Source organism: Mustela putorius, unplaced genomic scaffold (genome assembly GCF_011764305.1).
Source record: "Mustela putorius furo isolate JIRA1106 unplaced genomic scaffold, ASM1176430v1.1 tig00000179_pilon_pilon_pilon, whole genome shotgun sequence".
NCBI classification, from domain to species: domain Eukaryota; kingdom Metazoa; phylum Chordata; class Mammalia; order Carnivora; family Mustelidae; genus Mustela; species Mustela putorius.
Genome location: NW_025421305.1, coordinates 1,089,932 through 1,105,262, shown reverse-complemented (window position 1 = coordinate 1,105,262; position 15,331 = coordinate 1,089,932). Strand labels below are relative to the sequence as shown.

Genomic DNA, 15,331 nt, shown 5'->3' with positions numbered 1-15,331 from the left:
CTGCCGCTCTCACTCAGCAGAGGAAAAGTAAACTATAAGAAAGCAAACTATTTTAACTATGAAAGGTGACCCGAAGAAAAATCATTTCAAGACCAAGTTGGTTGCAGCAAAATTCATTAGCCTCCTCCAGGATGAAAGCTGGTGTCTGGGTGACATTCCAAGGTTACTAATGCTTGTCAGCCCCACAACTTGCAGACTGTACATGATGGGGAATCTTTGGGGTTTGGCATCAAAGGAGAAAGGATGTAAAAATGGCCCTGATGGATGTTCTGAGGTTGTTTGATCTAAATCCAGAGAAAATAGCAGCTATCACAGCTGATGGAGTACCCGCTATGACTGGGAAGATGAATAGTACGGAGAAAAAAAATTAAAGTCAGAAAAGCTTGTGCCAGACATTTTATCATATCTTTTTTATTTTATTTTTTACAAACCAAGCTTGACAACTTGGAAATCCCTTTGTGCAGTTTATAAAATAATGAATTCTAAATGAGGGCCTGGATTCACCCACAGACCAAGCAATTTCGTAAACAATTTCTGTTCCCCAATATGGCTCCCTGTCAGCGCATTTTCAAGTCAGATCCCTTCCGTGAGGTGGAACAGTAATACATGTGATGCATATCTTTGAAGCGTTAGCTATCAGACATGGTAGGATGCCAGTTACTCGATGTCCCAATGACAAGAAAGGTATCCTGTGTTATATTTCTGCGTCTGATTTACACTCAGAGAAGAGTCAACTGAAAGACAAAGGTGCTACAGGATAATTTGTATTCTCATATCATTTCTCCTGTGTTCAGCGGCGTTTATTCTCTGATCTCATTACCATGGCTGTTTCTTACTTTCAAGCTCCTTTTAGATACAAACAAACACGAATGCACCTACACACCCACACACACGCACACGCACATGCACACACACACACACCCCTCTTCAGAGTTGCAATTAATCGTGTGCTTTACAAGGGTTTCCTCCTGTTAATGCCTGTTCTTCCATCAGCTTCCAAGCTCCTGGAGAACAAGTGCTGAGTCTATTATACCCTTTGTGTTCTCCCCACACAGTGAGTGTTCAATAAATACTATTGACTGACTGACACCTCTCCCTCTTTTTCTCTTTGTCTCTGACACCTCTGCTTTCTCTCAGAAATAGTATTTTTTAAGTGGCAATATTTTCCCACTCTGGACTTATAAAAAGCTCTTCTCGGCCTCTAACTTTTTCTTTATGTAAGATTTTTCAACAATAGACAAACTACAGGTGGAAGGAAACCGATAATCTACAACCCCTTGACAATAAATCTGTTTTTAATTGGAGTGTGACAAGTATCTCACAGAATGGACGCTTTTTCCCCAAGAACAATGCTGGTGTGAACATCTCTGCCGAAGCAGCCATTAAAAAATCATCACACCTCCTGCCTGTCCTACCCACTCGGACTACGCCTGAATTCAAGGCAGGCATTCACGGGCAGCCCCAGCTTTATTTTTCTTTCGCTGCACAATGGGTCAGACCTTCTGTCTATATTCAGGGTTTCTGTTGTTCTTGCACGGAACTTAAAGAGCAGTTGGTTCTCCTTTTGAAACACACGCCTAAACCACAATTATTTTTTTAACCTTACCTTAGGAAAACTCTTGGTAGTTCAGGTATATCCAGAAATATGGACTTTTCAGGAGACATGAAAGTGTAACCTCCATCAACCTGAGTATTGTTTGATCTCACAGAGGCAAGGGAATAATGAGCCTTTATTACTGTTGGCTTTCTCTATTCCAGCCATTATGGATTGTGTAGTTGCGGTGGGTGATTGTTCCAGGGAGATTGTTCTCATGTCACAACCTCCCATTTGTGTCAGCCTCCTGGAGAAGGTGCTGGGGAGAAAAATCTCAACCCTACGAGGCCACTGTTCTTCCCACCCTGTCTCTTCACTCACGGCAATTAGAGTACAAAGCCACCGTCTCTTCGGTACCGTTTCCATGTCCGGTTTCTTTTCTTCTAACCTGAGATGAAAGCCTCTTGGAAAACGAGAATGTTCAGGAAAAGGGAAGGCTGTGAATAGAAGTCATCAGGATTTGCATACGACAGCACTGTGGATGGTCATTTCTTACTCCGCTCACCTGCTGACGGCTGCCTGCCTTGTTGTCGCCGTTGACACAGCATCTGTAACACCCAAACCCGAGCAGCCACTGTGGTTCCCCAACCCATTTTAGGCTCTGTTACTCCATCAGAAAAGGCACCAACTAAAGTGTCTTAGGCCCCGGAACAAGGATTCTAACACAAACTGTGTACTTAGGAGGTCATTTCAGTGGCCTGCACCAAACCAGTGGAGTTGGTGCTATGCAATTCAGGAGACTGGAACTTTCCATAGTTACGGGGGAAGTGGAAGAACAGGTGTTCACAGTGGGGTGGCTAGATGATCCGCATGGTGCTAGGTCTACCTTCCCGTGCTTGGAAGCAGAGTAACTTGTGGAAAGATGTAGTTAAAAGAAAGGCAGTGTGGACAAAAGGTGCTTGTGGCCCCAGCTGATGACCCAGCCCTCTGCCCCTAGAGGAGAGGGTGCCCATGGGGGATCGCTGGTTGGATCAGCGGCTTTAGCAGCAGCCGTGGCCGAAGATGTGGCTTCCCCGGGGGAGCCAGGCAGACACAGCTGAAGTGGGTCGTGGGAGAGTCTCAACATTTCTGTTCCCACTTTGGAAGCAGAGAGAGGATGAACGGAGGTCAGAAGAACCACGGGACTCTTACGTTGCCCTAAAAATATCCTTAGACTGCTCTCAGGCAGGAAACAGTGATCCGAGCTGGTGGCTAAAGCACGTTCACCAGGCTCTGACCTATAAGGAAGCTACATTTTACAGAGAAAAACTAAAGGCCAGAGATTAAGTAACACAGCGGGGACGTAGCCGAGCTAGGATTTGAAATCCAGCAGCCTTTCTCCAGAGTTGATTCTTTAGACCCCCTGCTGACACCGTCAGGGGCACACAACATCTACTCACAGGTGTGCTCATCCTGCCTTCTTGGCTTTGTCCCAGCGTCAAGGAAGAAATGGCAGGGCCATGTCTTAGAATTGCTCAGTTTCCTCTGTGGAGATTCTTGGCCTTAGGTCTTATGCCTGGTACATCCTCTTACAACGGTCTTTATTATGACTCTCTCTAGGGATACCAGGATTTACCAAAGGAAGCAGACCCAGAATCATATTCTTAGCATATGGCATATAATCCCTAGCCTCGTGTTTAGGATTAGAAACTCTGCTTTGAATAATCTTCCACCTCTTGTGTTGTGCTCCCGGTCCCCAGGTTAACATACCTATTTCCCCCTTTCGAAGTATCCGAGGAAAGAAGTCGAGACCATTCCTCTTTCCAAGGCAATGCCCACAGCACTTAAGGGAAATCCAGCCATCCTAACACTTTGATATTTCTGTCAGGTAAGATACGCGGGGCCAGGTAATTATTCAGGTAATTTTTTCCTCCCAGGAGGGCAGGCCGTTATTGTGACAGCTTATGTCCCTGTTACAGATAAAGTTTACATTGTCAATTAATGGGAATACACCAGGTAATAGTCAGGAGTTCTCGGGGGATCATCTGGGAGCCATTTCCAAATGTCCTTTATGGAAGCATATGGTCATATCCTCCACTTCATCGCCGGGTCAATCAGCAGTTGCTCTTTAATACGGTATGTTCTTCACGCACCAGTGCAATTTCCAAGCTCCATCACATTTGTTTTTTCCCCCACGGTGCTTGAAAGTTGCTTAAGCCGCGGATTATTGCCTCGCCACAAGCGCTGATCGCTCTTCTAGATAGTAGGCATTCCGATGTCATCTTTAATTTGCGATATTAATATTGAACCCCATCACCGTTCAGTGGTTTTAGTGAAGTATTTACATATAGACTAGTGAAGTGTTTGAGCAGTGCATTGAAAACTGTCCGTTCCTAATTGGAACCGTAAAGTTTACCACGGCATCTGCATGACACGGATATGATTTCTGGTTATAAAGCGGCCTCAGAGGTTTGCTTCCAAAAAACAAATACGATGTGTTTTTGCAGCTCTGCACTGCCCCGCCCATGCAGACTGTTGGGGATTGGGGGTGACGGGGCTCCAAGAACTGTTTTTTTTTTTTTTTTTGCAACCTCACACACTTTTAGAAAGATTAACTATCTCAAAGAGTTTTTACTGGGAATCACATTGAAAATTAATGAGCTAATTAGTTAAGAAATGTGTGAATTTATTATGGAAAGGGGAAACTGGTACCATAGTGACAGTACAAAATGCATGAAATGTCCTTTTCATTGATGACACTGGAGAAAGGTGGGCCTGTTAAGGAACCTTTGGACTGCTCTTATTAATTATCTGATTTAAAGATCCCTTCGCCCTGTGAGAAGGATGGATATCCATTGGGATTTGAGAGATTCAGACTGAAGAAAGAAAGAAAAAGAGAAAAGAAAAGGGAACATCTTCCTAGTTGTGTGTTGGGTGACCTTGTGCCCTGGTGTGTTTAAATTGCTTACTTCCTATAACTCTATAAACTTCTGTGTTTTCATTTGCCGGATTAGATTGAAGTGTCAACTATATTTGATGAATGGCATTGGTAATATATGTTCATGTTCGTCTTTGCTCTTTCTGCTTTTTATTTATATAGAGTCAGTATAATTTATTTCTCCCGAAAAAGCTTTCAGCAAAAAAGATTTTTTAAAGTACAAATACTTTTTAACAGGGCTCTGGGGTTCGTGATGATCAAATCACTCATCTTTCCTTCTTCGTCCTAGCTTTTTTTTTTTTTTGGACGTGTTTACTTTTCTTTTAAATCTAGCAACTGAAAAATAATACAGGAAGGTGAGCTCAGTGATTGCACCTAAGCCCTTAAGTGGTTGCATAAAACGTTACTGTGGCAGACCAGCCTTTAGCTCAGTCTGTGTGTATATTAGTGTAATGATATCAAGAATTGTGCAATTATCTGGATGATTTAATTTAAAAATACCAGTCTGCAGCCTTCCCTATGCAAGTACTTTATTCCCTCCCATAGCAGGCTGAGCAAAAGATTACAGATGTATTGCCCTTCTTGCTGACTATGAGTCTGTTCTTTTCTTAGGAGGTGTTGGGGAGGAATCCCAGGTCATCTTGAGGTTAAAATGGAGTATGCGGTTAATTGTATCACCAGCTACTCACACTGTATTTTTATTTCGATCAAAATGTTATGTCTAGGCTAATAGGCATGCCTATCTCTGTCAAAGCTCTCTCTCTGGGGATTAATAGAATAAAGGGGTGATGAAGAGAGGAAGGAAATGGAGGGAAATCACCATGTCAGCCTAATCAGAATCTTCAAAACTACCTACCACAGGGGCGCCTGGGTGGCTCAGTGGGTTAAAGCCTCTGCTTTCGGCTCAGGTCACGATCCTAGGGTCCTGGGATCGAGCCCCGCATCGGGCTCTCTGCTCGGTGGGGAGCCTGCTTCCTCCTCTCTCTCTGCCTGCCTCTCTGCCTACTTGTGATCTCTCTCTGTCGAATGAATAAAATCTTTAAAAAAAAAAAAAAAAAAAAAAAAAAAAACTACCTACCACAAAAGCGAGGACACCGGAGGAACATAAAAACTGGTGAAAACATAATAAACACAAAGCTGGATTGGGGGAGTCACTGGTTCCTCCCCTCCGACCCTCCCGCTCTACCTGCTTTCCCCTCTTCCTACCTCCTTTTCTTTCTTTCTTTCTTTCTTTTTTTTTTTTTTTAAGATTTTATTTATTTATTTGACAGGGAGAGACACAGCGAGAGCTGGAACACGAGCAGGGAGAGTGGAGGAGGGAGACGCAGGCTTCCTGCTGACCAGGGAGCTGGGTGCTAGGCTCCATCCCAGGACCCTGGGATCATGACCTGAGCCGAAGGCAGAGGCTTTAACTCACCGAGCCACCCAGGTGCTCCCCTTCTGCTCTTTTTAAAAAAGATTCTATCCTTACCCTGCACCTCATCTCTCCCTCATTTCTCTTTTCATTCTTTTGGCCATCCAAGAATTTCTCCTGCTAATTGAAACCCACGGTCTTTTTATTGTTTACTAAAAGGCTGTTGAAACAAATGATTGATGTGATAAAATGCCCAAGTTAAACCAGTTCAATCACAGAAATACCGACATGCATATAACTGTATTTCTGCTTCGCATATCCATTTGTCTCTGATCCACAGACGCGGTCATTACCACAAGCCAACGGGCTGGGGTCAGCACAACCTGTGTTCTGAGCGCCCAGGGCTCAGACCCTGACTTCCGTGGGACTCTATCAAAGAAAAAGGGACGACGTGCATGCTTTTGGAAGACTCGGGATGCATTTGTTCTGACACCAGAGAGTCAAATAAGCTGAACTTTAAAAAAATAAAGAGAACATATGAGCAAATTACAGTCCTGCATGACTGAACACTAGATAGAGTCTCATGAATTAAAAAAAAAAAAAAAAAAAGAAATAGCCAGATTTTACTTCTCATGTACATATGGATGAACTCGGATCAATAGATTTTAATTTTTATAGTATTGACAACACAGATGACTTTGAAAATGAAATCAGCATTAGCCGGAACAGAAGAATGTGTTCATGTTTGTTTCTTTTTAGTGCAAAGATTTCCAAATTGTGTGATTAATATGCTAAATAAGTTGGCTCAAATTCTACTTTGTTTATTCTTGTATAACAGTCTTTGCAGTCAGTTGTTATAATTCCTGTTCATTTGGAAAAAGAATATGTTAACATATGGGATAACATAAAAATAACGTTAATTTCAAATAACTAGGTATTTATGTAGCCACATGATCCTTTGAGGGGACTTAAAAAATATACATATGTGAAAATGTTTATGGCTTTGGCTCTGGAGCAAACATGATCATATTATGACCCTTAGATAGCTAACAGATAGATATCTCAAATTCAACGCAATCTCAACTGAACGCTTCTCAATCTATGTCCCCATAACTGCTGCTACCATAATTTTTCCCATTTCATCCATTCAGTCAGTTGTTCAGACCAAAAACTTCAGTGTTCCTTACCTCTCTGATTCTCTCACATCTCACGTCCCATTTTGCGGCAAAGACTATTCATTCTACTCTCAGATTAGGCCTCCAATCCAACCATACCTCCCCACGACTGTCACTATCCCTCGCCTTCTCCCCTGAATTCCCCTGAAGGAACAGTTGTCTAACTCCTCCCCCTGCTTCCACACTGGATCCTACACGGTCTCTTCTCAACAGAGCAGCCAGAGTGATCCTTGACAAACATATGTCAGAGCATTGTTCTCTTCTGCTCAACATCCTCTAATGACTTCCTCACCACTTTGAGTAAAAGACAGATCCTTCCCATGTCCCCTATGATATGGCGCCCATTACTGGTTTGACTTCCCGTATGATATGGCGCCCATTACTGGTTTGACTTCCCCCTCCTATTCGGCTCCTCTTTGCTCCGTCCATTTGAGTCACCTTGATGTTTCTGTTGTTCCCTCAGCCTGAAAGTTCTTTGTCCAGATAGTTTCATGGATGACTGCATTTTCTTCTTTAGATCTTTGCTCAAAGGGCAAACATCAGTGAAGCCTTCTCACTCACCTTATTTACAGTTGTATACCATGCCTGCTGTCCCTCATTATCTTTCTCATGTTTTTCTTCATAACACACACACACACATACGTACAAAATGTTAGATTTATGTTAGATAGTGATGCTATATGTACATATAAATACTAACATAATATGTAATCCCTGCTTGTGTGCATGCATGTACACATATACACACAATTTGTGAATTGTCTATCTTTCTTTACCAGAATGTCAACTCTGACCACAGAGATTTTTGGATATCCTGCTCATTGCTAAATCCTGGTGCCTAGAACTATACCTGGCACATAGTAGAAGCTCAATAAATTATTGTTAAATGAATGACTACATGGTTGGATAAAGTAATCAGTGACTTGACATAGCTGATTTATTTCTTGAAGTGTATCATAAGTGAGGCCATACTGGGCCTCCTTTTACTAGGCTAAATACTTTGAAATTGCTGATAATTTGCTTTGACCTGCACAAATGGCTATGGTTAATATTACATGTACATTTCCCTTCCATTTCTTGTGTCTTGCCTCTTCTTGTTTTCTGATGGCTAGCATCTTCTCTGGTTTGTCTTCCTCACACTTACCCATCACTTCTCAATGCCACTGTCACAGTGAAGAACTGGCTTGGCCAGTAGATTCATGACACTCTCTTTCAATACTTTATCCATAACTCATCTGAAACCTTTCCCACATCAGCCACACAGGGTAACTAAGCATCAGATACTGTGGGAATCAGATGCATATGGAGATGAGGACCCTTACCTCTCCTATTCAAGTCTCTGGCACATTTCTGGAAACTTGGGATCAGTGTCCAAATTGGCTGAGAGACAAGTATGATGTTAATGCTTTCTTCTACCTCTCTTTGATCAGCTGCTTAGGTAGAACAGGTTATCCAAGCAACTGTGGTAGGGTCACTACAAGTGGAATGATCGTGAACAAGATAGGCCAATTCAAGATGTTAAAGGTGCGGTTAGATGCTGTCTAACAACAGGGCTTTGCCTTGACCTGGTGAGAATTTAGAGAAAGGTCCGTCCACGGGTGAGGGTGGGCCTGCATTACTGAGCAGTGGGGATGGCATGGGAGCATCATTAGGCTGCATGACCCAGTTCAGAGAAGGACAATTTCTAGTCAGCCTTTGGTGAACCAGTGAGGCCTGGACCCGTGCTTGCTTTATCTAGCTCATAGGGATGAGGAGGCGTATAAATAGAAGAGGTAGAATGGTCAGCAAGTTGACCTTCATTCCCATCTTAACTACTGAGAAGGATACCAGTCCCTGGGCCAAACCAAGGGCCCAATTCAGGTATGGGTCATAAATGGGCCCAGCTGCACCACAGCTTCAGAAACCATAGGCTTTGTGAATTTTTTTTCTTCACATATGACAAATGTCCAAAAGTCTTGTCTTTTTTTTCTCTCTTTTTCTTTCTTTCCTTCCTTCCTTCCATCCTTCTTTCTTTCTTTACTTTTAAACTGCTTTATTATCTTCATAACATATAATGAACACCTTGCCATGCAATAGGGTAAAACTCTCCACCTGACAGACTCTTATAGATTGGGTCAAATGCAACATTCAGTTAGCAGCTGGTCATAGGAGACGCACAGGAGACATGTGACACCAAAAGGTTTACAACAAAGGTACTTCAAGCACATGTAAGTATAGGAAGCGTGGGTGTCTTCCAATTAACTTCAGGGGGAAAAAAAATCAGGATTCAAGGCACAAGGCAAAACTCCTGATGGTCATGATGAGGAGGGTCAGAGCTAACTGCCCGCAGACTGTGACTGATTTGCTTTTCCCTCAACTGTTCCATCTGCTGTCTCACCGCCTCCCCAATCCTTTCCACATTCCCTTCTCTCATCCTGGCCTGTGGATCCAAGCCTGGGAATCACATCCCACCCACACTGCAGGATGGGTTGCCTAACATCGAACTGCCTAGGATTTACTCTAGGCACACAGTAGTCACCAGCTTCCAGAGGGAGGGCCAAGGGCTCTCCTCTATTAGCAACTCGCTCCATTCTGTCCTTTTCTTTTTTCATTTTCCTGGTTGGTCTTGTCCATGTTGGGATTTTTTACTGCTTGTTCCTCCTGGGCCTCTCCTTGCGGTCTCATCCTCCCCATTCTCCATTCTCTGACACCCGTGTGAGTACGCCACTGTGACACTTCGACCCTGCTCCCACTCTGCCTACTACTCTTTGGGGACCCCGGGAGCAGGTACTGAGAGGAAGGGAGCGAGCGACAGCCAGTGACAAGTACCCAGGAGTCTTCATACAGTTCTGCCCTGGTATTGCGCCTGCATAGACCGGACCGAGTCCTCACACCTCCTCTATTACTACCTTGACACAACAGGTGACGTAGAAATCTGCAACAAGGATAGCAAGGGAAGCACTTCACTAATAATGTAGATCATCTTTTTCTCATCGGTCACTGGATACACATCGAGACAAATTTGTGTGCAGAAGGATTTTTTGTTTTGTTTTGATTTTTAAAAACCCCTTATGTGAGACTCATCAGAAGTCATGAAAGAGTTCCTGTGTATCTCCTACCCAGCTTTCACCAATAACCGCCTCTTAAATAACTATAATATGTTCTGAAAATCATGAAATCAACACAGATCTACTGCTATGAATAGACGGAAGGATGTTATTTTATAATGACAAAGGAAGAGTTTCTTAGATTACATTTGTTTTCAGCTAGGATGAAACAAAGTGACTCACAGCAGCCTCTTTAATGCATTTTCCTCTCTGTTGAAGAACTACAATTATTAATAGTCGGATGGTTGGAAGGTGAGTTAGTAAATGTGCTTAAATCCGATCATGCCATCCCATTTTGTCTGTCCTCAGGTATTCAGGTTTGATTGGTTCCTGGGTCTCTGCTGATGTCTGAGACGCATAATTTTCAACTCAATGCTCGCTATCAAACCACCGATTCTCAGAGCTCCGACACATGTAGGAGGAGCCCCAACGACAGCCTTTCATGGGCTGATTGTTAGTGAGAAGACAGGCTGTGCCCTGGGTAACAGAGCCTCTATCTCTTTGAAGCAGACCCGGCTATTTCCAAGACATTGTACAGCTTCATCATTTCCTTTCTCCTGGCCATACATCTGGGGCTTTGCTATTGTGCGGTAGACAACCCACAAATATGATTTTCCATGTGGATTCGCTATGGATAAGAGCTGGTGACGAAACTGTGCCTTCAGAATGGGTTAGCGGACATATATGCTCCTGTCTTCTCTATGCGTGTATGCTACTAAAACATTTAATAGTTTCATATACATTCCAGCCCCAGAAGCCCCAAATCCTTCCTGACCGGCTGTTTTGAACAATTCTTACAGGACTTGATAAAGGTTAACCAAAGATTCAAGGAGCCCCTCTAATAGAATTGGCAGCAGACTTCCCTCCTGGAGGTTTCATCAACATCTTTGCCTTCAGTGTAGCCAGAAACCAGTGCAACAATTTTTGATCCGCTTAGGGAACTTTCTCAAAAATAAGACAATTATTTCACCAGATGCTGTGATATCATGGGTCCCACTTCATTGTGGTTTGGCAGATTTATGTTATGTGGACTGACGTTTTGGTCATCTTTCTAAATCTGCATCTAAATGTTGATGCTGTTAAAGAAAAGAAATCATGACACTTAGAGAATAGTAAGGCAGACTTTATTCACCATAGGTGTGGGGACCCTGCAGTGGGGTCTCGCAGTGTAAGAGAGGGATAAGCTCAACTCTGACTGCAACCTGAAGAAGTGAGAATTTAGAGTCAAGGAGCAGGGTGGGAGTCAGTGGATGGAAAATTACCAAGAGGAAACATCAGAGGTAAGAGGATTCTGGCAAAACTGACCTACCAGCATCCTTGCTGAAGGCAGGCCAGGGCAATTGGACATCACCTGGGAGATGATAGAAAATGCAATTGGCTATCAGAAGTGACAATCTGTAGAGGATGAGGGATAAACTAATTTAACAGGATTCTTGCTGAAATTGAACAATGCAGAGATGAACCAGTAATTCAAAAGTTGAGTCCTAGTTGAAAATTCAGGGGAGGAGCCTGATTAGAGTTTGGGGCAAGGGGAGAATCTTTGCAAATGTTTGAGGTGTCAAAAGATACTTATTTTTAGTAAACAGACAGGTGGGCTTCATTGGTAAGATACTCTCAGACTTTTCTTTATCTTCTACTTCTTTTGGTAAAAATGGAAGGGACAAGATCCTGAAGTTGTTTCTTGGCAAATGTAAGGAGGAGAGCAAACTGACTTTACCCTCAGACCGCTTCCTGTGAAACCCTGTAGTAATTAGAGATTGCAGGCATTTCCCCCAGGATATTATCTTCAGAGATGAAGATGTTTATTGGGAACTAAGGATTCATAATGATGTTATTGCAAAGAGACAGCCTTATGCCTTGGGTCTTAGAAGTCACTTCTCTTATCAATCAATCGTAGGAGAACCAGTTTTTGCAAGCATAGGTAACCTGGGGGAATTGGAGATTATTGCCTCAGTTATTTCAATCAGAGCAAAACACAAACTATGTGTGTGTACCTCTCTCTCTCTCTCTTTTTTAAAGAATAATTTATTTATTTGAGAGAGCATGCGGGTACTTGGGGCAGAGGGAGAGAGTGAGAGAGAGAGAGAGAGAGAGTCCCAAGCAGACTCAGCACAGAACCTGACACAGAGCTCCATCCCACAACCCTGAGATCACGGCCTGAGCCAAAACCAACAGCTGGACGCTTAACTGACTGTGCCACCCAGGTGCCCCACTATGTGTGTCTTTAGCTGCTTCCTGAAGAATATGTATGAGAAAGAATATGGAAGTGGCATAGACGATTGAAGGATAATCTGACAGTCATGTCAGAGGATTGAGGATTCTGGATTGCAATCTTTTACATCTATTGGGAAAAGATGTAAAAAAGGAAAACAAAAAAGTTTCACTTTTCTTAGGGTTAATCCCAGTCCTGGATCCTTGACAATGACTAATGCTTCATTTGGTTTTGCTTTTAATTTTAGCTCCCCCCACCTGCCCCTGCCTGCCCTACTCTCAGAAGATAATCTTGTCTCCCAATTAATCAAGAAAATTGAGGCCATTTAGTATGATCTTTCTTAAATCCTGACCCCTTATTTATAAACTCTTTGCACTCACCCCTGCACTTCCTCCTCCCCCTTTGTCTCAGAGGCTCAGGTATTCCTTTCTTTTCAAGGCCAAACCCACCACCTATCTCTCGAGCCTGCTACCCTCTGCCTCTTTCAGGACCTTGTTTCATCTTTCCACGCCCTTCCCAGGGTTTACAATTTATGCAGAAATTTCTATGCTAAACTCAAGATTTTGGAAGAAATGTTTTCCCCTTCCGTGTTGGTTAGCATCTTCCCTTCTATTATTCTATACTAGATTGATATTTAAATTCTCTTTCTTAGTCAGGGCCAAAGATACATTGAGGGTGGCTGAAATGCATGCAAATGTTCACATCACATGGATAACTTCTTTTTGAAACATTTTTATAATGCGTACAAATTTGGTACCTATGGAAAAAGCAATTAGAAACAATCTTTTCTATATTTGAAAAGCATAACTCAGCTCAAATCCCCTATTGATTCAGGAGGCAGTTTTATCTTGTTTAAACACCTGGTTTTTATAATAGGGCACTTGTGCCCTTATATGCTGGTATTTTGATAATTCACACTAATTACACTGGACTAATTTCTGTTTGAAGCATTTTTTAACGTGTGTCTTCCCTCTTTTATGACAAAACTATGGTTGTTAATAAAATATAGCATTTAATTAAAACAATTCTGGAGGAAAAACGTGAGCTTGTTATTTTCTTTAGCATCATGTTACATCTAGACCCCAATAAGCTTTATATTGTTTTTGACCATAACCTTGTTTCCCCTTTCCATGTTGACTAAGACATACTGGCAATATGACCATTTATGATAACTAATAATAATAGTGACAACCAAATTAATAGAGTGCCTCATCAACAGCAGAGCACATCACAACATTATCTCATACTGTCCTTTCAATGCCAAGTGGCACATCTGGAAGGTTCCTTAGCTCCTCCCCCGATCAGAAAACTGACACTTAGAAGTATTTAAGTGGCAGAGCTGGAAGAGACAAAATTGGATGCAAAAACCATATCATTTGACCTTTGAAATTATAATTAACAGTCATTAAGACAGCACACTTGGCTCGATACCGATATGTATACATAAATATAAATATTTTAGATATGTTTTGGGTATAATTCCAATAGATAGATAAATATGTTCCTTGATTTTCACATTTGTTTCTAAACGTGATGAAGGATAAATGACTTCTTTCATCATTTTCCTTAGTGATTTGCCTCCCCTATGGTTATTTACGTGGTGCCATTTGTTTGGTTTCTCCCCAGGGACATGGTCAGTGTCTGGGAGAGTTTCTGTTTTAGTTTCTGTTAACGGCATCTCCTTGAAACTCCTAGAAGAGAAACTCTGGCCCCTGTGTATATCTCTGATTGCCAGTGACTAATTACCCACTTTGCAGTCAAGATGAGACTGTGCTTTTCCAAACTTGTTTCTTTGGAAAATTATGTTCTGAACCGCAGCACCTAGTCACCTTTCCTATCTACACATTTGAACGTGAAGGCTAAAAACTCATTTATGCTTTTGATAATGTTACTGCTTTCTGCACCTCATCTCTGGGCTTTCTGTCACATGCCCTCACGGCCTTCTTCGGCAAGCTTGTATTCCATCATCTTACATTTTCATAATATTTGTGAGCAGACCCTTTATTCTGTTCTCAGCTTTAGCTTTCTTCCTCATTGTGCCATGCCTTTGAAGTTCAGGCTGTAAACTTTGTCATCGTCTCTCTCTATTCTGTGTCTTGTGCCTCTGATACTCGTTATTCTTATCTCTGATTACTTCCCTCCAGTCCTATTCACTCACCGTGGCCCCTTTCCACTCCCGGGGCACCTACTGTTAGATCACTCACAGAACCCTGGGATAGCGAGTAATTGCTTCCTGAACACTTTCCATTTCTTTTTCCTATTTGCTCTCTTATCCTGCTGTATTGTACTCAACATGGTCTCCATTTTTTCAAATTGCTTTTCTCCTTTTTTTCAGATTAACTTACCCTAATCATTAAAATTATTTGAAATAACTCTATCGTGCCATCTCTATAACTCAGACCCAACATGTGGATGTCTTTAGTCTTCTTTTTGTACGAAGAGTGGCTCCACATCCCTTATTTTGATAGAGTGCTTTGTTTCATATGCTAAAATTATTTAAACCTAACGTCCCCGGATTTTTTTTTTAAACAACGAACCAAAGATAGACTCAAATTTTCCTTTGCATTACTTTCAGAAAATGGGCTATACAGACCAAAACTCTACTGTAAGTAAGATTGAGGGAGTATATTTAAACTCCTTGAAGTATACATCATACATTTAATGAACTCTAAGTGAGTTATCTATTATCAGCCAAAACAATTGAATAGGACCTTTACTAGGTAATTGGTTCAAAAATAGAGATTTTAAAAACATCTACCATTTACATGTCATTCATTTAAAAAGAGCTTCTCCTAAGTTTGCTTTAGAGAACAACTTGCTTTTGGGGCACCTGGGTGGCTCAGTTGGTTAAGCATCTGCCTTTGGCTCAGGTCATCCCAGAGTCCTTGGATCAAGCCCCACATTGAGCTCTCCGCTTGGTGGGGAGTCTGCTTCTCCCTCTCACTCGACCTCTGTGCTCTCTCTCTCTCTCTCTTACTTGCTCACTCTCTCTCTTGCAAATAAATATATATATATATATTTAATAGAGAGAGCTTGCTTTTGTTAAGAATGTT

At 42.1% G+C, this 15,331-nt stretch overlaps 1 pseudogene; it reads right to left on the bottom strand.

Moving 5' to 3' along the window:
- Positions 1 to 9,246: 9,246 nt before the first annotated feature.
- On the bottom strand, positions 9,247 to 9,660 carry LOC101675815 (annotated as a pseudogene).
- Positions 9,661 to 15,331: the final 5,671 nt, after the last annotated feature.